The sequence below is a fragment of the Apteryx mantelli genome, chromosome 11 (genome assembly GCF_036417845.1).
Source record: "Apteryx mantelli isolate bAptMan1 chromosome 11, bAptMan1.hap1, whole genome shotgun sequence".
Lineage (NCBI taxonomy): Eukaryota > Metazoa > Chordata > Aves > Apterygiformes > Apterygidae > Apteryx > Apteryx mantelli.
The window spans coordinates 6,234,789-6,247,383 of NC_089988.1; positions in this window are offsets into that span (position 1 = coordinate 6,234,789).

Below are 12,595 nucleotides of genomic sequence, written 5' to 3' on the forward strand. Positions count from 1 at the left end.
ATAACAGAGTCACCACCTTGGACTGCAGCAGAGAGGGTTTCATCCTCTTTAGGATGGAGTTAGACAAACGAAATCTCAGCTGGAGCTGGAGCTGGAGCTGGAGCTAGGAAAGGATGGGGAGGATAACCTGAAGGGCTTCTGTAAGGATGCTGGCAGCACAAGGCAGGCAGCCAGGGAAAATGTGTTCTCCCTGCTCAGTGGGGCAGGGGAAGTAGTGACAAAGAGAGGGGAAAGGCTGAGGAGGTCATTGCCTCTTTTACCTTGTCTTTTCCTGGTCCTGTCTACTGCCAGGCTTCCCTGGCCCCCAAGTCCTTTGGCAGCAGCTGTGTTAGCAAAGCCTCACCCATGGTAGAGGACAATGCAGCTGGGGAGGACTTTTGCCCAGTGGGCACACACAAGTCCATGGGACCAGATGGGAAACACCCCAGGGTGCTAGGAGAGGTGGCTGGAGTCACTGCAGTGCTGCTCCCAATTGTCTATGAAATGTCAGGGTCATCAGGGAGGTTCCTGATGACTGGGAAAAGGCAGACATCTCAGCCATTTTCCAGAAGGGCAAGAGGGAGGATCTGGGGAATGACAGGCTGGTCCTCTTCATCTCAGTGCCTGGGAAGGTGATGCAGCAAATCCTCCTGGAAACCATCTCCAAGCATATGAAGGACAAGGCCTGGAAGAAGCAGCATGGGTTGACCAAGGGGAAATGGAAACCATGTCTGACCAACCTGATTGCCTTCTGCCATAAGATGAATGCCTGTGTGCACAATGAAAAGGGAGTGTGGCGAAATGTTTTACAGACTCCTTTAAAACAGCACAGTAGCACAGGTATGTTGAGATTTGTGCAAATTTGGCCATCCAGAAGCAGAGCATTTCCTTGAAGCTGGTCACCCTGCTTTCCTCACCAGTCAAGAGCACCCGACACCTCAGTGTGATGTGCTCTGCACAAAGAGTGAGGAGTGTCATGGACAGTCATGGGCAGGGAGTGGTTTTCTGAGCTGTTGGGGCTCTGTGTGAGACACAAAAATATTTTGTTTAGTGGTGCAGGCCCTATTATAACAGAAATGTTTAGAAAATGACATTAAAATTGAAACACGAAAGAAATTAACAAATAGATTGAAAGCAAAGAAATATTTTGTTAAACTTTCCATCTTTTAATTTTTTTTTGTGCTACGATTATCTTTCTTGATTTATTTTATTTTTCTTAATATAGTGATCTTTTAGGGGAATGTTGTGTTTTTTCTTCTTTTTAAAAAAGGAAAGAGCTTTTCAGAGCTGGGGTGGGATGCACTCACAGGGTCACAGGCAGCTGGTGCCATTGCAGGTGCCCTGGTCCCCTCTGCCCAGCCTCCCTATGCACCTCTGAGGGGCTCCGGTCTCCCGCAGGTCCCCTGTGAGAGCTGCCAGGCCGAGGCAGGTCCCTCAGAGACACCGGGGCCTCTCCAAGGGCCACTGGGTGCTTGTGGTTGGACAACTGAGCTCTGCCTGGAAAGGTGAAGAATTGTTTTCAACATTTCAAAAATATGAGCACACTTTCCTCAGCTCAAATGATTGGCTCATTTTAATGTCAGTGTTTTCCTATGATGAAAGAGTGGAAATCTTCAGGAAGGGTTTTAGTCTCGGGAGAAGAAATATCGATCTGCCCATTAACTTGCATTACCACTGCTCTGTCTCTTATGCTGTGGATTTAATCTCAGTAACCCTTCACATATTTCCATATATCCTGCTTAATCGGTCATTTCTAAAGTCATCTTCGCGTCAGACTCTCTGGGCATGTGCACAGTTGAGGATTGTGCTTTCTTTCTTATGACACTGCATCAAGTTTATTTTTGTTTCTTTGCAGTTAAGAAAAACCCTTCTGTGTCTGCTTGCAGCTAGTTCTCGAAGGAAAGCAGGTGGGAATTGGTGCACACGAGCTGTAACATTCAGCTACAGACTTGAGTGGCAAAAGGTTCGATTTTCACCAGAGTGATGTGAAGTGCCCACTGGCTGATGAGGGAAATGGCAGGGCTGGGGAGCTGGGGAGGAGGGTTGTCCATGGATATCTGATGTCAAGGATGCTGCTTTGCCTGCATGTTCTGACTTCATTAGGAGACACTCGGGATCAATATCAGTTGGAGAATGTGGAAATCACTCTAGTTTGTAAGCTGAAAAAGAAAGAAAACTTTAAAAACAGAAATCCTTTTTTTTTTCTTTTTTCTGCTCATTGAAATCTTCCTCTTTTAAATACACTCCTGAAACCTCCCAATTAGCCACACAAGAATTGAAGAAAATTATGGAAAGAGGCATGGCTCCTTAGGGGTTTTTGCATTTTAATGACCCCTCAAACGTATTTGATGCTGAGCCCATGAACTTCAGGTGCTGAGACTGAACAAACCCCTCAAGAAAGTCAGAAGAAAATCCCCAAATTTCTTGGAAAGATAATGGGTCCCACTGAGGGCCATTACCAACAAAGGCTCCCCAGGGGCTGATTAGAGAAGAAAGTTGGAGGCCCTGATTGCAGGTAGGCAAAGGCAATGTGAGGGTGGCTGTGATGCCAAGTCCACCTTGATGTGTGTTATCAAGCAGAGTGACCAGGCACTGACAGCCAGCTCCTGGGTAGGGTGATGCTTTCCATCACACATTGCTCAGGCCTCTTCCTGGGGCCAGTGTGAGGTGAGGGTGCAAAATGCCAAGTGCAGGACAACATTACAGCACCTCCTGGGATCCCCAGGGGTGAGAAGGCAACAAGGCCACAGTGGTGTAAGGAAGCATCATCTTCTTGTAGGCCTCGGTGGCAGACGCACCAGCCGTAGCGAAAGGGAAAAAGACCTCAGTTCTTTTGGAGGCTTTCAGCCTTCACAGCGCCCTTGGTCATCTCCAACATAGGCTGTCCTAAGCTGTCACAAACCTGTGCCTCTTTCCCTGCAGCCTGTAGACACCCAACCTGCTTCCCCACCTTGCTCTCACTGCACAATCTCCTCACCTTTACTGAAATCCCTCTGTCCTTGTTGGCAGCTCCTTGAAACACAAAGCCAGGGACTGATCATGCAGTCCCTCTGGGTGTCCAGTTGCATCATAGCTCTACCCTATGAGTGACGTTCTTGCTACCTGAAGTCCAGTCTGAACCTCTCAAGATGCACTTAGTGGCTCCTTCTCCTTTGCATGCTCTTTCCCACTGCCAAGAAAAGCTCCCTCATCTCTGAAACCACCCTTCAAGCAGTCACAGGTGACTACTGTATTGGTCTTAGAAACTTCAGCAGGCTAAAGAAGTCCAGGTCCCTCAGCCTCTCTGCATGGGCCATGTGCTTCAGGCCCCCAACCTCATCTGGGCAGACCTCCTCTGGACCCTCTCCAGTTGCTCCCCATTCCTGCAGCACTGGGCAGCCCACACTGGGAGACGCTATTTCGGATGTTGCCACACCAGTGCTGAGTGGAGGGGGATAAGAACTGCCCTTGTCTGGGTGGCCATGCTCTTCCTAATGCAGTCCTGTATGCAGCTGGCCTCATTTGTGGTGAGCATGCACCACATGCTCATATGGCATCCCCCATTATGTCCAGGACCTTCACCTTGGGGTCCCTCCTCTGCCAGTCAGGTCTCTGCCTGTCCTGATGTTTTAGGCAAACACGACCACTCCAATTGGTTTGCATAAAATCCAATTTAATGGAATAATTGAGCAAGTCACAGGTAAGCAAAACAGCACTGGGCGGCCGGGGGGGAGTCTCCTGCTCCACCAACAGCGCGCGCAATCCCCCCCTCACAGTCTCCTTATATGCGATTCCAGTTCCGGGTATACAGGGCACCTCCTGTAACTTCTGCGGTTGCGCCGGCTGTTGCTAGGGGGTCTTCTTCAGCCCTCTGGTGGTCGTGGGGATGAAGGCTGGAGTCTTCCTCTGCATTGTGAGTGGTGACCCTCAGGTCACGCATATATTTTACAACTTTCGAGGTCGTGCTATATTTCACAGTTGTGTGACCTCGCCATCGCCATATTAGGCTATCTAAACTAACATTGCCGCTTCGCTAGCTCAACTCCCTTATCTCAGGCGGGGTACATGCCCCCACCACAGGATGTAGGATGTTCCCACAGACGTTCCCAAGGCTGTTTCTCACTTTGATGTAACAAATTAGCACATATCACAACCCAGGATGTTCCAAGGCTGTTTCTCACTTTGATGTAACAAATTAGCACATATCACAACCCAGGATGTTCCAAGGCTGTTTCTCACTTTGATGTAACAAATTAGCACATATCACAAGGGGACACTGTGGCAGCCAGGAATCCTGGGTCCTGGGGATGGGGATGCCCTGAACCCCAGCCCTATCCCCTCATGGCAGGGGGCAATCCAGGGCCAGGTTTCCCTGGAAGTGGGTCCCCCTTTGGGACCTGGCTCTGGCAGGAAAGGGGACCTGTGTCCTGGAGGCTGGGGTGTCCTGCAGCTCCTGTGGGGCTCTCAAGAGCCTGCTGGAAATGCCCATGTTGGAAATGGATCCTTCACCTTGTAATAACCCCAAGGAGTCCACTTGTTTGGGAGAACCTCTCTTCCTTCCCCCTGCATCATTTTACGCTTCCAAGTTGGCAGAGCATGTTTTGGGCTCAGAGATGTTGTCCTCAGATGGCCACAGCCCCTGTCCTCCTGCAAATTGGGGTCAGACCTCTGCATCCAAAAGACAGCCTGTTTGGGGGAGCAGCTTGAAAACAGGTGGGGGTGCCATCGCCACCCCACAAGTCCCTGTGGCGTAGGACAGCCGTGGCAGGGCAGCCGCCAGGCCCCAGAGCCCCGCACTGCCCGGACACACAGGGCTGCGCTGCCCCCAGGCCCTGCAATGCCTCGTGCTGCCCTGCGCTGCCGCCCACAACATGGCGCCTTACCGTGGGGGAGGGGGAGGGGGCTGCCTGCGGGGTCACACAGGGCTGCAGTGTTGCCATGGCATCGCCCCCAGTGCTGCCCTCCTATTGGCTGGCCAGGGGAGGAGGCTGGGGCAGGATTTGACTGATGGCTCTGTCAGCCAATCAGAGTGCAGCATGTGGAAAAAAAGCCGTGAAAGGGGAGTAGGAACCAAGCTTCAGGGAGGGAGCAGGTGAGAGCGGGTGTGAGCGGGGCTGGCGGGGCTGCGGGTGCCTTCAGCTGCTGGCGGCTGCCCTCCTGTGGGGTGGGGGCAGCAGTGCTGGCCCCGGGGCTGCTTTCCTGCAGGAGCTGCAGCAGGGGCTGGTGGGGCTGTGAGCACGGCACAGAGCGAGCGGGGACAGAGCGGGGAGCTGCCCTGCAGCCAGATGTGCTGGCCTGCCCCAAGCAGCTGGGCCAGGGCGGCTGCTGGGGTTGGGGGCAGGAAGCTTTGCCCCTGCCGGGGGTTGGAGACCCATTTGGAAGCATTTCCCTGAGCTGCTGCTGCCACTGCAGCCCCCAGGTGCTGCTCCGAGCTGTGTTTGGGAGCTGCTGGGCAAAGTGTGAGCAGGCTGCTCGTGTCCTCACCAGGGCCCTTCCCAATGGTCTCATTTGTTCTGAAAATGGCATTTCTGAGTGGCTCTGAGAGTCCTGGAGGTGGGAAGTGAGCAGGCCCCGGGCTGTGAGCGGATGTTCAGAGGCAGTGCCTGTTGCAAGGCCTTGGAGGCCTAGAAGGGAATGGAAGGTCTGGAGAGTTGGGCTTTGTGTGTTGTGGGGCACTCGGGGGTGCCCTGTGTGCTGCCATGTGTGGAGCTGTGGCCTGTGTGTTGCTGATGCAGAGGCGCATGTTGGCTGCCAACCCTCTGTCAGATGCAGGGGTAGCGGTGTGTTACAGTGTGGGGTGCCCTGTGGTGGAGCCGAGTGGCGGCCCCAGTGTTTTGCTGGTCAGCATGGTTGGAGGTGGCTGGAGGGAGCAGTGCTCTGCTCCCAGAGCCCAGCCTGCCATCACGGTGTCCTTCTGGGAGAGCTGGGTGAGGACTGTTGGTGACCGCGTTGCCTCCTTGCAGCATCATGGTGCGAGGCAGGGCTGCTCGCAGTTTGGTGGTTTCTGTCAGCTGAGGTTCAGGCTTGCAGTTTCGGAAGGGTTTGATGCTTCCGTGAGTCTTTGGGATTTTACTGACTGCTGGCGAGAGTTCTCTTCTCCCTCCTTAAAGGCTTTCTGTTGCATCTGGACCCTCATTGCATCTTCCCATCCCAGACCCTAATCCATTCCGATCCCTCAGAGAGATGGGTAGTTAATCAAAGCAGTCAGAGGCATTTCTCCACTTTGTGCCTGCGCAGACCCTTGCAGACAGGGGAGATGCCACCTCACGAGAAGTCAGGTCTCTGAGGGCAATGGGTGGCTCTGAGACACCTGTCCTTGGTGAGCAGTGGAGGTGGCATCTCCAAAGCTGCTGGTGCCTTTGGCAAGAGTCTCACAATAGCAGATTCCTTGAGGCTGCAATGGGGGAGACATGTGGAGGTAGGGCTCCAACGCCCTGCTCAAGGCAGGTGCCAGTAGATGAGGTGTCTTGGGTCCTTTTCCAGGGAAGTTTTGATCAGGCTCCCACCAATACAGCTCAGCATGGAGGGGAGACATTTGCCCCTGCCTGTTGAGACTCTGTAAGGCCAGCAGAACTGACAGTAACACTCTGATTCTTTCTTTCTTTCTTTCTAGGTTGCTCCACTCCTGGAGGTTCCCAGTGCAGTTGTAGAGCCCCTGAGGGTGGAGGCAGGATGCCAGGGTGTGTCCCTGTGCCTGTTAACATCTTTGCCAACATCGTGAGCCCCCTGTGAAAGCAGCTGCAAGTGGATGAGAAGAGGCTACATATGAATGCAAAGGCTTCCATAAATGCGCCTGGGTGACCTGGGGTGTGGGTTCACCTCCTGGTACCTCTGCTGTGCTGCAAATTCCGCGTCCCACAACTGCTGTTACTGCCAGCCTGCTCGGCAAATGCTATTGTGCCCCCTCCTTTTCCTAGGAGGTTGTGGTGCCATATAGGACGAGTCCAAGACCCTTATAATAAATGCCCGCATGTCTTGAATGCCTTTGTGTGAGGGCCCCAAAGCCTCAGTAGCTTGACCTGAGGAAGTCTGACAGCTCTTGGGCCCCTGGCTCTGCGAGGGGTGAAGATGTGCCCAGGGCCAGGTTGCCCGTGGCACCCAGCCCTCAGTGCTCTGTGGACCCAGCTGTGGAGCCCGGACTGCTGCTGCAGAGGCTGCGCAGCCAGGACAGCCGGCATTTCAGCAGACGTCCAGTGTGGGGCTGTCTCATTGCTTGGGCCTCATGTCAAAGCCTCTGCACCCTGTTTCCCTTCCGCAGGGCTCCTTGTCCAAGTAAGTAAAGGAAAGGACCCGAGGTTCCTTTGGGCTCAGGAGCCCTTCTGGACTCTCTACTGTTTCTACACTGTATCTTTATCCTTTGTATTACTAAAGAAAATCCCCATCCCTGCCATCCCTAGGTGGAGGTTGCTGAGGGGATGGGGGTGGAAAGCAGCAGCCTGCTGTGCGCAAAGAAAGCAGGATCCTTCCCTCTGAAAAGAGCAGCATCTCCCAAGGAGCCAGCTCTGTCCCTGCCTGATCTTGTGCTGATCATTTGCACAGGCCTTGTGAGCCCAGAAGGCCTTGGCCACCTTGTGGTGTCACCGCAAGAGCTTCGCTGTGTGTCTGGGTTGAGGAGCCAAGGGAAGGCAGCGAGCAGAGCAGTGACTGGGGAGTGTGCAAGTGGCGAGTGTCCTGCATCCATGTCTTCTTGCTGGCACCTGGTTGTATCAAGCAGAAGAGGCAGCTCTGTGGGACAGAGACAGTGTGTTTGTAGAGTAGGTGGCAGAGCAGAGGTCTGGCATCAGGTTGATGCCTGGTGCAGTGCTGAGTTGATGTGACAGTGTCAGCAACCCTTTGCAGTGCAGCTGCTCCCTCAGCTGGTCTCTGTCCCTAGAAATGCACTAGAAATGGAAGTGGCATCCTGCTGTCATTGTGCAGGTGCTGCAGTGCAAAGGCTCCCAGCTCGGAGTTGATGTCACTAAAGGAAAAGCGAGACCAATTGTTCCCTTTTGTGATTTGTGTGCAGGGTGTCAGAGTGGAGCTGTGCCATGACCTGGAGAGAGTCTTGCCAGGAGATGACAGGTGTTTGCAGAAGACTGTTCTGTACGGAGTGATAACAGCTTAATCAAGGGACATGCAAGTGGCCCAGGTGAGCTTCTCCTCTCCTCTCAGTTGAGCATCAGCATCTGACAGACCAGCTCGATGCATATTGCTGATGTTTGTGTTTGTGAAGTCATTGGGGCTCAGTATCTGCTAGGCCACCAGCAGACACATTGCTTCTTTTCGTACAGGTGCAGGAGCACTTGGTAGAGCAGCAGTATGGAGACTAGTGTTTTTTGCGCTTCTGGGGAAGGTGTGCCTCAGTCCATGCGAGGCCAGCAGCAGGCACGTGGCTTGAAGGCAGACTGTGAGGTCACTTTTGTTTCAGGATTGAGAGGCCAGTGGTGGGCACATGGCTGCTGTTTGTGGTCGTGAGGTCAGTGGTGGCTCAGTGCCTGCTAGGCCAGTGCTAGGTGCGTGGCTGCTGTTGGTGGTTGTGAGGTCAGTGGTGGCTCAGTGCCTGCTAGGCCAGTGCTAGGTGCGTGGGTGCTGTTTGTGGTTGTGAGGTCAGTGGTGGCTCAGTGCCTGCTAGGCCAGTGCTAGGTGCGTGGGTGCTGTTGGTGGTTGTGAGGTCAGTGGTGGCTCAGTGCCTGCTAGGCCAGTGCTAGGTGCGTGGGTGCTGTTTGTGGTTGTGAGGTCAGTGGTGGCTCAGTGCCTGCTAGGCCAGTGCTAGGTGCGTGGGTGCTGTTTGTGGTTGTGAGGTCAGTGGTGGCTCAGTGCCTGCTAGGCCAGTGCTAGGTGCGTGGCTGCTGTTTGTGGTTGTGAGGTCAGTGTTGGCTCAGTGCCTGCTAGGCCAGTGCTAGGTGCGTGGCTGCTGTTTGTGGTTGTGAGGTCAGTGGTGGCTCAGTGCCTGCTAGGCCAGTGCTAGGTGCGTGGCTGCTGTTTGTGGTTGTGAGGTCAGTGGTGGCTCAGTGCTTGCTAGGCCAGTGCTAGGTGCGTGGCTGCTGTTTGTGGTTGTGAGGTCAGTGGTGGCTCAGGGCCTGCTAGGCCGGTGCTAGGTGCGTGGGTGCTGTTTGTGGTTGTGAGGTCAGTGGTGGCTCAGTGCCTGCTAGGCCAGTGCTAGGTGCGTGGGTGCTGTTGGTGGTTGTGAGGTCAGTGGTGGCTCAGTGCCTGCTAGGCCAGTGCTAGGTGCGTGGCTGCTGTTGGTGGTTGTGATGTCAGTGGTGGCTCAGTGCCTGCTAGGCCAGTGCTAGGCGCCTGGCTGCTGTTTTCAATTGTGAGGTCAGTGGTGGCTCAGTGCCTGCTAGGCCAGTGCTAGGTGCGTGGCTGCTGTTTGTGGTTGTGAGGTCAGTGGTGGCTCAGTGCCTGCTAGGCCAGTGCTAGGTGCGTGGCTGCTGCTTGTGGTTGTGAGGTCAGTGGTGGCTCAGTGCCTGCTAGGCCAGTGCTAGGTGCGTGGGTGCTGTTTGTGGTTGTGAGGTCAGTGGTGGCTCAGTGCCTGCTAGGCCAGTGCTAGGTGCGTGGCTGCTGTTTGTGGTTGTGAGGTCAGTGGTGGCTCAGTGCCTGCTAGGCCAGTGCTAGGTGCGTGGCTGCTGTTTGTGGTCGTGAGGTCAGTGGTGGCTCAGTGCCTGCTAGGCCAGTGCTAGGTGCGTGGGTGCTGTTTGGGTTTGTGAGGTCAGTGGTGGCTCAGTGCCTGCTAGGCCAGTGCTAGGTGCGTGGCTGCTGTTTGTGGTTGTGAGGTCAGTGGTGGCTCAGTGCCTGCTACGCCAGTGCTAGACGCGTGGGTGCTGTTTGTGGTTGTGAGGTCCCTTGTGGCTCAGTGCCTGCTAGGCCAGTGCTAGACGCGTGGCTGCTGTTTGTGGTTGTGAGGTCTGTTGTGGCTCAGTGCCTGCTAGGCCAGTGCTAGGTGCGTGGGTGCTGTTTGGGTTTGTGAGGTCAGTGGTGGCTCAGTGCCTGCTAGGCCAGTGCTAGGTGCGTGGCTGCTGTTTTCAATTGTGAGGTCACTTGTGGCTCAGTGCCTGCTAGGCCAGTGCTAGGTGCGTGAGTGCTGTTGGTGGTTGTGAGGTCAGTGGTGGCTCAGTGCCTGCTAGGCCAGTGCTAGGTGCGTGGCTGCTGTTTTCAATTGTTAGGTCAGTGGTGGCTCAGTGCCTGCTAGGCCAGTGCTAGGTGCGTGGGTGTTGTTGGTGGTTGTGAGGTCACTTGTGTCTCAGTGCCTGCTAGGCCAGTGCTAGGTGCGTGGCTGCTGTTTTCAATTGTGAGGTCAGTGGTGGCTCAGTGCCTGCTACGCCAGAGCTAGGTGCGTGGCTGCTGTTTGTGGTTGTGAGGTCAGCGGTGGCTCAGTGCCTGCTAGGCCAGTGCTAGGTGCGTGGCTGCTGTTTGTGGTTGTGAGGTCAGCGGTGGCTCAGTGCCTGCTAGGCCAGTGCTAGGTGCGTGGCTGCTGTTTGTGGTTGTGAGGTCAGTGGTGGCTCAGTGCCTGCTAGGCCAGTGCTAGGTGCGTGGGTGCTCTTTGTGATTGTGAGGTCAGTGGTGGCTCAGTGCCTGCTAGGCCAGTGCTAGGAGCGTGGCTGCTGTTTGTGGTTGTGAGGTCAGTGGTGGCTCAGTGCCTGCTAGGCCAGTGCTAGGTGCGTGGCTGCTGTTTGTGGTTGTGAGGTCAGTGGTGGCTCAGTGCCTGCTAGGCCAGTGCTAGGTGCGTGGCTGCTGTTTGTGGTCGTGAGGTCAGTGGTGGCTCAGTGCCTGCTAGGCCAGTGCTAGGTGCGTGGGTTCTGTTTGTGGTTGTGAGGTCAGTGGTGGCTCAGTGCCTGCTAGGCCAGTGCTAGGTGCGTGGGTGCTGTTGGTGGTTGTGAGGTCAGTGGTGGCTCAGGGCCTGCTAGGCCAGTGCTAGGTGCGTGGCTGCTGTTTGTGGTTGTGAGGTCAGTGGTGGCTCAGTGCCTGCTAGGCCAGTGCTAGGCGCCTGGCTGCTGTTTTCAATTGTGAGGTCAGTGGTGGCTCAGTGCCTGCTAGGCCAGTGCTAGGTGCGTGGGTGCTGTTTTCAATTGTGAGGTCAGTGGTGGTTCAGTGCCTGCTAGGCCAGTGCTAGGTGCGTGGGTGCTGTTTGTGGTTGTGAGGTCCCTTGTGGCTCAGTGCCTGCTAGGCCAGTGCTAGGTGCGTGGCTGCTGTTTGTGGTTGTGAGGTCAGTGGTGGCTCAGTGCCTGCTAGGCCGGTGCTAGGTGCGTGGGTGCTGTTTTCAATTGTGAGGTCAGTGGTGGCTCAGTGCCTGCTAGGCCAGTGCTAGGTGCGTGGCTGCTGTTTGTGGTTGTGAGGACAGCGGTGGCTCAGTGCCTGCTAGGCCAGTGCTAGGTGCGTGGGTGCTGTTTGGGTTTGTGAGGTCGCTTGTGGCTCAGTGCCTGCTAGGCCAGTGCTAGGCGCCTGGCTGCTGTTTTCTATTGTGAGGTCAGCGGTGGCTCAGTGCCTGCTAGGCCAGTGCTAGGTGCGTGGGTGCTCTTTGTGGTTGTGAGGTCACTGGTGGCTCAGTGCCTGCTAGGCCAGTGCTAGGTGTGTGGCTGCTGTTTTCAATTGTGAGGTCAGTGGTGGCTCAGTGCTTGCTAGGCCGGTGCTAGGTGCGTGGGTGCTCTTTGTGGTTGTGAGGTCAGTGGTGGCTCAGTGCCTGCTAGGCCAGTGCTAGGAGCGTGGCTGCTGTTTGTGGTTGTGAGGTCATTGGTGGCTCAGTGCCTGCTAGGCCAGTGCTAGGTGCGTGGGTGCTGTTGGTGGTTGTGAGGTCCCTTGTGGCTCAGTGCCTGCTAGGCCAGTGCTAGGTGCGTGGCTGCTGTTGGTGGTTGTGAGGTCAGTGGTGGCTCAGTGCCTGCTAGGCCAGTGCTAGGTGCGTGGCTGCTGTTTGTGGTTGTGAGGTCAGTGGTGGCTCAGTGCCTGCTAGGCCAGTGCTAGGTGCGTGGGTGCTGTTTGGGTTTGTGAGGTCACTTGTGGCTCAGTGCCTGCTAGGCCGGTGCTAGGTGCGTGGGTGCTGTTGGTGGTTGTGAGGTCAGTGGTGGCTCAGTGCCTGCTAGGCCATTGCTAGGTGCGTGGGTGCTGTTTGTGGTTGTGAGGTCAGTGGTGGCTCAGTGCCTGCTAGGCCAGTGCTAGGTGCGTGGCTGCTGTTTGTGGTTGTGAGGTCAGTGGTGGCACAGTGCCTGCTAGGCCAGTGCTAGGTGCGTGGGTGCTGTTGGTGGTTGTGAGGTCAGTGGTGGCTCAGTGCCTGCTAGGCCAGTGCTAGGCGCCTGGCTGCTGTTTTCAATTGTGAGGTCAGTGGTGGCTCAGTGCCTGCTGGGCCAGTGCTAGGTGCGTGGGTGCTGCTTGTGGTTGTGAGGTCAGTGGTGGCTCAGTGCCTGCTAGGCCAGTGCTAGGTGCGTGGCTGCTGTTGGTGGTTGTGAGGTCAGTGGTGGCTCAGTGCCTGCTAGGCCAGTGCTAGGTGCGTGGCTGCTGTTGGTGGTTGTGAGGTGAGTGGTGGCTCAGTGCCTGCTAGGCCAGTGCTGGGCGCCTGGCTGCTGTTTTCTATTGTGAGGTCAGTGGTGGCTCAGTGCCTGCTAGGCCAGTGCTAGGTGCGTGGGTGCTCTTTGTGGTTGTGAGGTCACTGGTGGCTCAGTGCCTG